This window comes from Protopterus annectens, chromosome 1.part2 (genome assembly GCF_019279795.1).
Source record: "Protopterus annectens isolate FY-2018-M chromosome 1.part2, PAN1.0, whole genome shotgun sequence".
In the NCBI taxonomy this organism is placed as follows: domain Eukaryota; kingdom Metazoa; phylum Chordata; order Ceratodontiformes; family Protopteridae; genus Protopterus; species Protopterus annectens.
The window spans coordinates 1,119,411,127-1,119,425,242 of NC_056727.1; positions in this window are offsets into that span (position 1 = coordinate 1,119,411,127).

The following is a 14,116-nucleotide window of genomic DNA, read 5'->3' on the forward strand; positions in this document are numbered from 1 at the left end:
CTTTAAGAAAGTCACCAAAGCCCTGGATGTAGGTAAGACAGTGCATACTACTTTTTTCACCTAGCCAAGGCTTTTATACAATCCTCCATTCAGGTATCATTAAGAAATTTTCCCAGCTGGGGATTTAGGGGTCTGAATGGAGGGATAATAAGTCAGCAAGCAAATGAGAGTAGTATTGCTGAAACTGAATTCATTCTCAAGTCTTGGTGAGTACCTTCATGAGGTGGACCCTATTTTTCACAGCATCTCACCAAGATAACACTGATAATATAGACTGTATTTATATAGCATATATCATGGACAGAAGTAGATTAACAATTAAAACAGATAGCTGGGTGCACAAGACCCAGGATAAAAAAGTGCCCAATCCCTATAGGTACAATGGTGCCAGAAATGGAAAATGATAGTGTAGAATCCTCAAAATATGGAAACATTCCTGCAATGAGGCCAGGCCAGGGCCAGGGGGATGATGGCCCTTTGTTGTAGACAGAAGTAACAGTCCACAAAAAAAATCACAAAAATTGATAGGCCAAAGAAGAACCATAAAGATGATAGAGTGGACTATTGAGGATAAGAACGAAATTATGCATTGTTACTATTATGCAAAAAGCCCAGAATTTCCAGATACGAGATATACAAAAATATTAAGAGAGAAATTAGAGGAAAGAAAAATACTCCCACAAGAAAAACTGTCAGAAGCTTCAAATAAAAAATGTTGTTCATTATTACAACAGATTTATGAAAGAATCTTCAAATAAAAAGTTTTGTTCATTAATACAACCGATTTATGAAAAACAGTATATAGACCAAGAAACATTGAAGAAGTGAGAAAATATAAACAAAATCTACTAATTTTTGAAACGTATATAAAAGAAATATGGACATGAGAAAGAAAGAGAGATTTGATATAGTGCAATATTTATGTAAAGGTGAAAGCCAAGTTAATATAAAGAAGGCAGCCCCACAGATATTTGGAGAGAAATACAGGCAAAGGCATCCAGATATGAAACATTTCAAAATAAAAAAAATAAGACAAAGAGGAAAAGTAGAAAAGGTGATTAGTAATGGAGAAGTTAAAGAAATAGAAACTGAGGTTATAGAGGACCTGCGAAGTAAAAGATTCAGTGTAGAAAATCCAATTCAGAAAGCACCACAACAGGAGAGAACAATGGACCTCCCAATTAATGGGAAACCAGTGGAACAGAAAGCAATTGGTCAGGTGACATATGAAGATATTTTGGAGCCTTCCACAGGCAAGCAGTATAAATGTTCTCTTGAAGTTGGACAGCAAGGGAAAGGACAGGAAACTGTGGAAACTCTGACTCAGTCAGTGTTGAGTAGTGATAGGCCAGTGAGTTCCCATATGACAGCAATGGATGGCACAGGATGAAACTGAAGAGAATGTGCCACAGGAAGAACTTTCCATAGAATGCCCACAGGAAATGGAAAACAAAACAATGTGCTCTCAGTTTAGAAGAAAATGAGCTTAGAGAAGAGTTGCTTGACTTAATAGAAATAGATAGACATATTAAGATCAATTAGAGAGAGAAATTGATATTCCCAGATGACAATAAGATATTGGAGGCATTTAAATTAACATTAAAGTCCGTATCCCTTCAGAAATTGGTATTTACGCATCTGATGATATTTAGCAATGCATACTATACTCGTCTCACTTTGCACAAATTTGATGCGAACAATTCACCCATATGCCCACATTGCTTTGATCAGACAGCAGATTTGCTTCACATGTTCTGGAGTTGTAAGTGCATTTATAAATTGTGGAATTCATTAAAATTGCAGTTACAAAAAATGGGTTACCAAAATTCAACACTCTCTTGGGAGTTTATGATTCTTCATATTCCCCCGGAGAATCTAAATAAATCAAAAACGATTGTAATTATGAATATTTGCCTATTAATGAAATTATATATAGCCACAAATTGGTTGAACCCAGCCCAGACATCGTGGAAAAATTTCAGATTGTTGGCAATAAAACACATCTTAGCGCATAAACTGTTAATTAGTGATCACAAGAAAAATATCAACAACATAAAAATCTGGGAGCAAATTTTAATATTATTTTGGCTTAAGAGGTTACTATCCACTTTTTCTCGGGAACCAGAATATAGTCTAAATCAACCTTAGATTAGATAGAAAATGTACAGAAAAAAACAGATTGTTGGCTTGGATTTGTTAATGTTGGATCTTTTTTTTTTTTTTTATTATTTTCCTTTTGATTGTTAGTGCTGTACCTTTGATCAATACATGAGGTTGATATATATGTGAAATTAACCAATGGAAGCATTTTGTATATATTGTATATAATGTGTGAATTTGTAATATGGTTGTGAAAAATAATAAAAAATGATTATTGAAAAAAAAAAAAGATCAATTAAAGAAATAGACTGTAGAAGGTCACTAAAACTCAAAAAGTCAAATGTTTGATAAAACAAATGAATACTTGAATTATGACTTTCATAGAGATCCATGTAATATAACAGAAGTAAACAGGATATATTACTGTGCAGCTAAATTGATAACTGATAAAGTTCTACCCCAAGAACACAGGGCTGTGAGGGAAAAGAAGGGGAGAAATTGAATACCATCATGGAAGTATCAAATAGAGAAAACTATAAAGCAATTAAGACAAGAAGTGTCACTGTTAGAAGAGTGCAGAAGAGGGAACAGATGACAAAAATACTTAGAAAGATAGATGTGATAAAAGCCATGCACAGTATTAGAACAGATCAGGATCTATCATGCAGTATCACAAATAGCAAACTAAAATCTCAGCACAGGCCAAAAAACTTAGAAGATGCAGAGATAAATATAAAGAAAAAGTACAAAATAAACAATTTATTGGTGACCCCAAAAAGTGCTATAGAGAATTGGGAAATAAGGCAGAAGGAATTGAAAGACCACCAAAAAAGAATAAATAGATATATTTTGGAGAAGTATTTATGAAGCTCCTGTAGAACATAACAAAGATGCTAAATGGATAGAAGAAGTAAAAGAAAGAATAAGAAGTTTAGAGGTACAGGATATGAAATGGGATGAAGTAACAGCCAGAGAGATTGAAACAAAGTTAAGAAAAGCCTCTAATTAGAAAACCCCAGGCCCAGATGCAGTAGCTAACTTCTGGTTAAAAGTATTAACATCTTTGCATGAAGATTTACCCATGAATAAGAACTATTTATATGTGCACCCATAACAGACCAACCTGGCTAACAATAGGAAAAGCAATACTCCTACTTAAGAGTGAACCTGCAAGCTATGCTAAAAATTATAGACCAATAACTTGCCTTCCAATGACATATAAACTATACACTGGCATTGATGGAGACAGAGTTTATAGTCATTTAGAAGAAAACTCAATTATGGCAATAGAACAAAAGGACAATAAAAGAAAGTCATATAGAACAAAAGATCATTTGCTGTTAAATAAAGTCATAGTGGAGAACTGTAAAAAGGGGAATAATCTAAGTATGGCATGGATTGGCTACAAAAAAGCATTTGATAGTATCCCATATTCATGGATAAAAGAGTGCTTAAAAATGTATAAGATACACCCTACACTGATCAACTTTATTACAGTGATCATGAAATAGTGGCAGACCACGACCACTTTGCAATTATGCCTTGATAAAGGACAAATTATTATTCCAGGGATAAAAATTCAAAGGTGGGATATTCCAGGGTCACTGTATGTCACCGTTGCTATTCTGTCTTGTCCTTAACCCAATAAGCTGTCTACTTAACAGCTTAGGCTATGGCTATAATTTGGACTTCTCATCTTCTCTTTGTAGATGATTTAAAATTGCATAGCTCATCAGATGAGGAACTGAAAGTACAACTGCAAGTTGTCAAAACATTTTCAGATGATATAAGAATGCCATTTGGTCTTAATAAATGTGCAAAAGCAACCTTTAAAGCAGGAAAACTGTAGCACCAAGAAAACATCAGTTTGGGACTGGAATATGGCATAAAAGAAGTTGAGGAAGAGGGAGTTTATAAATATCTCGGAAATGAAAACTCAGTAAGGAATACTTTAGAAGTCTTAAAGTAATCCTGAAAACAGAGTTGACATCTAGGAACAAAATCCAGGCTATGAATCAATTTGCTCTTCCTGTCCTAACTTAGGTTTTTTGGCATGATTGACTGGCCCCAAAATGTGTTGGATAGATTAGACAGGAAAACAAGAAGGATGCTTCATGCTCATCAAATGATTTACAAAAATCAGTGCATACCAGTATTATATATTCCCCATTCTGACTGCAATGTGGGCCTCCCTGAAATTGATTACACATTTAGATCTGCAATTGTGGGCCTGGACACATATCTGCTGACCTCACAAGACCCAAATGTAGTGAAAGGTTTGAAACATGAGGAGAGTAAATCGAAGATGACTTCTTAGATTAGTCTAGCAGAAGCATATTGGCATCAAGCAGGAATGGAAATCAAACCACAAGTACACAGATAAAAATCAGACAGCACCTGAATGTGCCAAAAAAAACAAAAGAAATAATAAAAGGTGAAGGGCCAGATGAGAAGGCAAGAAATGTGGAAAATCCATAAATACAGTTGCAAGTATAGAAAACGTCTGGTAGAACTTCATGTGGATCGGGATCGAATGCAGGAATGGTTAAGGAGAGGCAAATTTAAGCCACGAGATGAAAGGTTAATATTGGTGGCCCAAGATTGTGGGCTACATACATATTGGTTTACAAAGTCCATTGAACATGTGGGAGAAACAGACAAATGTAGGTTTTGTAAAACAGAATTGGAAACAGTTTTACACCTCATTGCTGGTTGTGACATACTAATGGCAGAAGGACTGTATACTGAAAGCCATAAAAATGTGGCAAGACTGTTGCACTGGGGATTGTGCAAACATTATGGTACTGAAGTGGCTGAAAAACACTGGAAACATGAGCCACAAAGTATCATAAAAAATGATGAAGTCTGCATTACATGGGATCATCCATTACCAACAGTTCAAAAGTTAGATGCTAGAAAACTGGATGTAGTGGTCCATGAAAAGAAGACAAAAGTAGCATTGATCATTGAAATCACCACACCCAGTGACTACAGTGTCTTGCATACAGAAGGACACAAAATCATAAAATATCAGGATTTGCAGGCAGAAATTAGAACAATGTGGAAGAAAGATACCCAGACAGTTCCAATAGTAGTAGAAGCAACTGGTCTTTAAAAAAAAATCTACAATTGTATTTAGATATGTTGCCAGTACCTATAAGTAACTTCATACGAATTGCAGAAGGAGCCATTACTGTACATTGCGGGTGCTGCGAAGAGCACTTCTGGCTGTTATCAGAGATTGAAACAATACTAATTTCATAAACATTAATCATACTTTGACTTAGGAATGGGGTCCATTTCTGTCATGGTATTACAAACCCAAAAGATTTGGAGAATTAAAAAGTGGGGATTAACCCTTACATCATTAGATGAGTAGCCAATTGGCTCATTGACAGAATACATGCTATCAAAGTTGGTGATTTCACCTCTACCAGTAGACCTGTCACCAGTGGTGTGCCACAAGGATCTGTGCTGGGCCCTTTACTGTTTGGAAGCTATTTATCAAAGTTCTGGCTAAAGTAGATGGCCTTTGGCTTATCAAGTTCACAGATGATTGCAAATTGGGTGCAATCATTGAGTCCCCAATGATGCTAACATATTACAGGAAGGGCTAACATAAACAAATGACTGGTGCCAAAGCCATAGTCTGAAACTAAATGCAAATAAGTGCGTTATTATCCCCTTTAGCAAAGCAGAATCCCCTGCTAATTACAATATTGACAGCACCCTCTAAGTTCAAACTAAGTGGTGGGAGATCTGGAAACACAGGTAGATGACGATCTGAACTTCAATCACCAAACTTCCACAGTGGTAAGGAAAGCCTTCTACACTGTGCATCTCATAAATAAGGGCATCGCATCCAGGTCTAAAGATGTTATAACTCCACTGTACTCGATGCTCATCAGACCATTAATAGAGTACAATGCTCCCTTCTGTATGTACCTCACCAGACACCTCCAGCAGCTAGAGAGACCACAGAGGTTTCTCACCAAGAAAATACAGGGCCTCTAAACCATGACTTACATTGACAGACTAAAAGCCCTGTCACTGTATGCTGTATTATATAGGCTGCTGAGAAGTGACTTGTGCCTTGCCTACAGGGCAGTCAATGACCCTGCCCTGATGGATATGCTGCACATCTGCAAGTCAAATGTTGCAAGAATCAATTGATCTGGAAATCTTAACCTAGCTTGAGACATTATCAGAACATGCTGGAGAGACAGTTATATTTCCCAGAGATTGTCACTTCTCTGGAATAAACTTTCAGTTCACATGAAGCAGAATTCCTCACTGACCCTATTCAAGCGCAACTTGGACAAATGGATGGGAAACTGCAAATTCACCCTGGAAGGTGGCATCCATGTCCATCATGGACAGGGGTAGTTGATGCTTATCATAGACATGCTCTGATAATTACGTCCCTCTAACCAAAGATAATTGAGCCAACTCAGGATTAACATGGCTAAGCTTGTAAGGGCTCTAAGGCCGCTAGCCTGGTAGCCTCCTATGAACCTATGAATGGAAAGAGGAAGCGCTCCTGCAAAATGGGTTCAACTTGCAACAATTTATTTATTTTATTTACATTTGTTGACCAGGAGAGTCCGATTGGACACAGGTCTTTTTTTAGCGGAGGCCCAGGGAGAAAAGCTCCATATTAAGTATTACTTACATTATACAGTTAAAAAAACATAGCATTTAAAATATAGACATTAGTCCAGCTGAGGACTCAAGACAAGAATAAAACATAGATGTAAAACAGCTGTAGAACATAGTACATTTTTAAAATATGGTGACATATACTAAACATGGTTACAAATGTAGTTGAGATTCTTCAGTGAACAATTGATACAATCTGTTTTTGAGGTACATAACACCCATTAGCAGTTGTTGCTACAAGAAGTTAGTACTATGTTGTAAGAAGTGGGTTCTTTTATTGTACAATACTTATTAGCATTATATACAACTTTTATTATTTACAATATATATAATATATATATATATATATATATATATATATATATATATATGTGTGTGTATATACACAATATATCTCTTTTTACAATATATACACTAATCACACAATTTACCAGTTTTTATATACATATACTCAAAACAGCATATTTCCTCTTTCAAAAAAAATTTTCATTTTACATTACTGGACCCTCACTCTATTTTCCACAACCAAACCATTATTTTTTAACATATTTGCTAGATCCCACTTTTCATTAAACCTAATTTCTTTTACCATCTTTATTCCATATTATCCAAGTTATAAAAATATTTTTTATCAATTTTATCAACATAATGTTTCGACTTATCCCCATAATATCCATTCTCAATTGTGTCTACTTTAAGACTATTAATGTCCTTATAATTCTCTAAATATTTCAACTTTATGACCTTATCTCATAAGGTTTTAACTGTTTTACAAGTCAAGAAAATGTATTCACTGGTTTAACATTGATTGCAATATGTACAATTTCTATTATTTTTACTTTTATGTGACATATTTGCTTTTACTGGAAGTTTATGTATTAATAACCTCTGTAAAAAATCTTGACATTCCTACACACTTTTATATATTTTCATTATGGCCTTAATTGCAACCCTTTTTTTCTTTGCGCACATCTTTCCAAGCATAAATATAAAAAAGTCCCTGGGATTCATGAAGCTCGGCGCAAGGCCGGCGTAAGGTCTGCGCCGGCAGTGCAGTGAATAGCCGGCGCAGTAGCGCCATATGCATATTAATGAGAGTGCACCGCAACCACAGACACGTGCGTAGTGTACGTGAGCGAGCCCAGGTAGGATGCGTCTGGAGGCGTGTCTAAGCCGGCATGAGGTGAGCAACCTAATGTGCTGACAGCCACGGTCCGCCCATAATAGTAATGGCAGCAGCCAGGTCCCGTGCAGAATGAAACGCACGTAGAGTATGCAGCATAGTACCCGTCCCAAATAAACGGAGAAGCAAATACAAGCCACGAAGGCTTAAGTGTACCCATCCAAGGAGCAAAGGATACGCATATGACCGCGTTTGTCCCGCAATGCACCGTCAGTGGTTACACTCAGAGAAGGTGTACAGCAGCATGTCAGCGCACCGACATAGGAGCAGCGACTAAGGTCACCACCTGTCCCACTTTGGGTGGGGCAGTCTCTCTATGGGCAGTTGTGTCCCGAAAAAACGTATTAAAAATGGCAAATGTGCTAAGATAGTAGGACATAATGATATCCCGTATTTAATGTAATGGTAGCATGAATTGGTTATTTCTGTAACTGAAATACCTAAATGTCACAAGAAACAGAATAAGCAAGCAAATTGCCACAACAATAAGCTTTTACTTAGGCAAACAAGTGAAGTTCTATGCTATATAGTGACCGTGTGTATGTGTCGGCCCGTAAAGTCAGATGTGAGTCCCGGAAATATCCCAGCTTGGAAACTGGAAAAGGTGGCAACCCCAGTAGCGACATGGGCATGGTCACCAGGGTTACCAGCTGTCCCAATGTGCCATGGACAGTCCCTGATTGGACAGTTGTGTCCCTGCAACAATCGGAGAAATGGAAAATGACCTCAGATCCCCTGCCAAAAATATTCCCGCAATATACATGTAATAGTAGTATAAAACATATACATTTGTATATGAAACACATACATGGCATAAGAAAATGAATAAGGAACCCAAATGCTTACAGAATAAGCTTATAGTATGGCAAACAAGTGAAGTTCTGTCAACTGCACTTGCTGTGGGTATGTGTAGTCCTGCAAATTCGAAGTTTCCACATAACATGCCCCACTATGGGCATTGGAAAAGGTGCCAACCATAATGGTCACAAGCAGTTGTGAGAGTACATAGCCGGGTAGCTGTGTCGACATAACAACAGTAAGGAATCAAGATACCTTAAACACAGGCAAACATGTGCATAGCAACATATCCCACACCCAGCAACGTCTCTGTCGCATACACTGGATGGCGTATGTTGAAGTGTAATATCCAGAAGCAGAACCCATGCATTCAGATGTAATACACAATAGCCTCATTGTACATGTCAGTCCCACCCATGTACACCTGTGCACCCTAACCTGCTAGCATCCGTGTGCAGCTATACACCCACACACAATGTGCATACCTGAAATGTGGTAAGATGTTTGTGTTAGGCAATGCCACGCGGCCAAATACGTACCACATGTCGCCAACCCACCTCAGGTACAGATATGTAAATGGCTGCATGTGAATGTGTCTGCAGAATGTGTACATCCCGCATGTGGTATGTACCCGTCGAAACCATATAGGTTTGCATACGACACGGTGCACATAACTGTACACATGTGGACAAGTCGGGTTGTTGAACCACCGCATCGATGTTTAGCTATGCAGTGAAGTCGATCACATATAGCGGAACACGTGCCTATCAAACAGGACGTCCTAACAGGGTGCTACAGGCAAAGAAGGGCAAGGTGGGACATCACATGTGGAGAGTAGCGTTGCCGGACGGCCAAATACACACGGTCAAGGTAAAGGACGGAACAACATGCATATGGCCGGATGGATGTTGTTCGAAAAATATATATAGAAACACATATGAAGTGCCAGTTTAGACTCAAAATACTATATAATGCATTGAATTGTACCATACAATATGGCAGTAGAAGTAAGCCTGCATGTAATTGGTGAAGCTAAGCTGTAGTGTGATGGAATTCTGATCCTGGCAGTAACCAGTACAGCAGGCTTATGTCTATCAGCATTAATTATCTGCTGGGTTACAGAACAATAAATGTATGTACATGCATAACATCACCCCTTCCTCTGAGGAGGATGGCCTTGTGAGCTCAATCGAAGATAACAGTACAACTCCTTACCAGAGAGACAAAGCAACGTATTAAGAAATTAACTGAGTACTGTATCGGAACAGTCTAGGGTCCTTGAAACAGTTACAATCACAGAAGGACAGTGTAATTGACAAGGTGCCTTGCAAGGCTGTGTTATTCTCATGGGAAAACATTTTAAAAGCACGACCCCAGCACCCACGTATGTATAGACTATTGTGGACCATAGTGATGGAAATGCCCTGTGACCGACCACGTCAGTAAGGTGGGCAAAAGCTGATTGTAAACACTATATAAAGAAACTGCTTACTGTATAGAGTCAGACAAAACTCTCATACTTGGACTGTATATGATTTAGCCTGCCTGTGTACACTACTAATGTAGTGTATAGGAGCTAGCAAGTTAGGCTGGTGCACGGCAAGAGCACTTGTTAGACCCAAAATCAGAAAAAAGGCCAGCACCAAGGAAGGTTCAAAAGTAGTTTAATAAAACTGAAACTAGACCGGTTTCAGCAGCAAGGCTTTCATCAGTAGTATAGTCAGCAAAAAGCACTTAGTCATCATCTTATATAATGTTCTTTAAGGCATCTATATGACATCACTTCCTGATAAGTCAAAAATGCAAACAAGGCAAAAGTAATTGAAAAATACAATCAAGGCAAAAGTAATTGAAAAATACATAGTTCAGTAAACAAAAAAGTTGGCCTGAGTTGCATGCATATCTCCAGATTATAATGAAAAAATCCAAAGAGACACAGTATACTGGTATATCAATGATAATAAACAAACTTAATAAAAACATACAATAAAGGGTAAATGCCCAAAAATAAACCCGAAACAAAAGTCAGGTTATAAGAATTCTGGTGTTGAATACCAGCCACAGTATCCTAAAATGAGCTGAAATGCAAAAACCTAAGCAATGCAACCTGATAAGAAATAAGTACATATCGTAATGCAAGTATTGGTTAATTACAAATTATAATTTATCATTTAATCCAGGAGGAAAAGCCCCCAAGTTTAATGATCCACCTTTTTCTTTGGTATTTAGGATATCATGCCAACCTGTTTTAAAAGATCGATTCCTATGATATGATCAATGATGGTGAATGTAAATTTGGCAGTGGGATGTTTGATAACATGTCTATATAGTGCATTAGTTAATCTTCTGTTTCTAATGTCACCAAGGTGTTCAGAGATCCTGACACGAAACTGTCTAGACATTTGGCCAATATAAAATGCATGACATGTACATGTGGCAAGATAAATAATCCAGTCTGAACTGCAGTTACCAAAAAACTGTATGTCGTATATTTGTCCAGTGTTCCTACTAGTGAAAGAAGTAGTTTTGAAAATATAGTTACAAAAACTGCAATGTCCACATGGATAAATGCCTGAAAGTTTATCTCCAGTAAGTGTTCTTTGAGTTGGAGTGTGATCCATGACCCTGGTTTTTTTATAGCGTGAAAATAAATTCCCTAAAGTTTTGCCTTTCCTATAGGAAAAATAACATCGTTCTCCGAGATAATCTTCCAACAATGGATGAGAATTCAATATATTCCAATGAGTATTAATAATATTTACTAAATTGGCACTATTCCTGCCATAAGTGGTGACAAATCTACATACATCTGATTCCTCATTATGAGTTTTAGTATTGTATTGGAGAAGAGAATCCCTGGATTTAGCATTACTAAATTGGACTGCTGACTCAATAGTATGAGTGGAATAACCTCTGGACAAAAATCTCTTGGTTAGATCCATTTGATGACTCTGAAGATCATCCACTGAGGAACAAATCCTTTTCATCCGCACAAACTGTGATTTCGGTATGTTCGAATAATATGTTTCGATGAAAACTATCAGCATGTAGAAGGGTATTATATTGTGAGAATTTTCTGTGTCGGACGTTCTAAGAGTGTTATCCTCCTGTCGAATTAAATTGACATCCAAATAACTGATTGCACTCCTATTATATTCCACAGTGAATTGATACCCCAGATGTTCCCATTCAAATGTTGAATAAATTCCTGGAGGTATTCCTCACCTCCTTTCCATATAAGCCAACAGTCGTCCAGGTATCTTCTCCATATATCAATCTCAGGTAGATATATGTTGTGCAAAGGGTCATATAAAATCATATCTTCCATGTAGCCCATAAAAGATCAGCATAAATGGGTGCAAAGGATGCACCCATAGCGCACCTGTAGTTGCCAATAGCAGTTATGTTGGAAATAAAAACATTTTTAGTTAGAATGTGTTCAGCCATACACAACAATAAGGTGTTCATCCCTGGGGGGTATAAATTGGTTTTATTTAGCCAGTATTCCAAGGCATTAATACCCCAATGAGGGATGCTGGTATAAAGCGAGGATACATCAAGGGTACACATAAGCCATTCAGGGTCCAATTGAGACTCGGAGACTATCTGCAAAAATTCAGTCGTGTCCTTGATTCTTGCTCTAACACATGTTAACAGTGGTTTCAATTTTTCAGTTAGAAAAACAGACAAGGGTTCAGTGAGTGACCCAATGCCAGATACAATCGGTCTGCCTGGTGGCTGATCAATGGACTTATGAATCTTAGGAAGTAGATAAAGTTGTTGTTTCGAGGATCCTTAACCGTCAAATGAGTTTTGGTTTTATCAGAGATAATTCCAGATTCTACAGCCTTTTCCAAAATTCATTAATTTCAACGCAAAACCTGGAGTAGGATCAATCTCCATCTTCATGTAATGATGATGGTTGGAAAGTTGTCTAAGACCTTCATTCACATAATACTCAGTATCCATCACCACCACCGCACCCCTTTGTCGGCAGAAATAATAACAATATCCGTATTATTTCTGAGTTGTGTGAGTGCTATTTGTTCCTTCCTAGACATGTTATGCTTTATAGTGTCAACAGAACCCAAATTGAAGTGTATATCCTTTATAACCTCCTGCTGGAAAACAGCAACATGTTTATCCATGGGAGGGTTAAATGTAGATTTGTGAAATCTAAAATCAGATGATCTTTGAGCATTGTCAGTTTGATCTTGTTGTTGAAAAAATAATTTCAAGTTAATTTTCCTACAAAAATCCATTGTATCAGAAACCAAAATACTTTCATCAGTGAAAAAAACAGGTATGAAACCAAGGCCTTTATTAAGAAGGGAGTATTGATCATCAGTCAAAATATGACTTGAAATATTTAAAACATTAGTACATGAATGATTTACTTCACTATCGACATGAAGAGCTCTTCTAAGTTTTTGACCTCTGTGTTTCCTTCCTGCCCTGTGTTTTTTCCCCCTAAAGGGACCTCAGTCCTTCGACCTCTTTTAGCATTTGGAGAATCACCAATATTAGGTGTCTCAGTATCAGTAGTCGAAGAATCCTCACCAGAGGTAATAAAGCTAGGCCCAGTCTTTTTTAAAATAGTCTTTTTTTGCGTATAAATGAAGCATTCTTGGTACCATGAGCAAACCTCACACCCCTTTGTGAATCAAATTGTTTGCCCCTATCATAATCTTCCTTATCCCGGGCAAATTTATGCAATTTCTTTTTCTTAAGGTTATTTTCCAAAATAGAGATTTCTTTAGATAATTTGCCAAGACAACCCTGAAAACTAGCCTCATGTTCAAACCGTTTCAGGTTGTTACATGTTTTTTCTACTTCAATAATATTACTCTGTATTGTTCTCTCATAGAAAGAGGCCAAAATATTAACTCTAATCATGGCAGCCTCCTGTTGTGCTTGTTGCCAATCTTTCAACAGAGTTTCATCCGGTGTGCCCACTAGTGGACTGTATTGAACAATTATTGATTTCTTAATATTGTTATCTGATTTAAATAAGGTGCATAAGTGTGTCTGGCTTAAATTCATTACATATTGGTATACCCCATATGGAGTTAGCCACCTCTGAACAACTGTAGGTTGTGCATTACTCAGAACATTGCATTTTAGACATTACAGGCCTTTGACTTTTTGGTCTGTATAGCATTTTTGCCTAGGTGCTAGAGTTAATTATTCCCCTATATATAGGGTTACATTTGCCATTTATTCTGGCTTCAACTTCTTTGTGACTCTGATTGTGATTTTCTGTTTTGGACTTATTCGTGATTTGCCAATTCAACCCTTAAGAATAAAAGAATCTTTTCAGGGTTAATTTTTATTTTTTATTTTTTATATCTTCTTCCTCCGGTTCATTGCAACTTA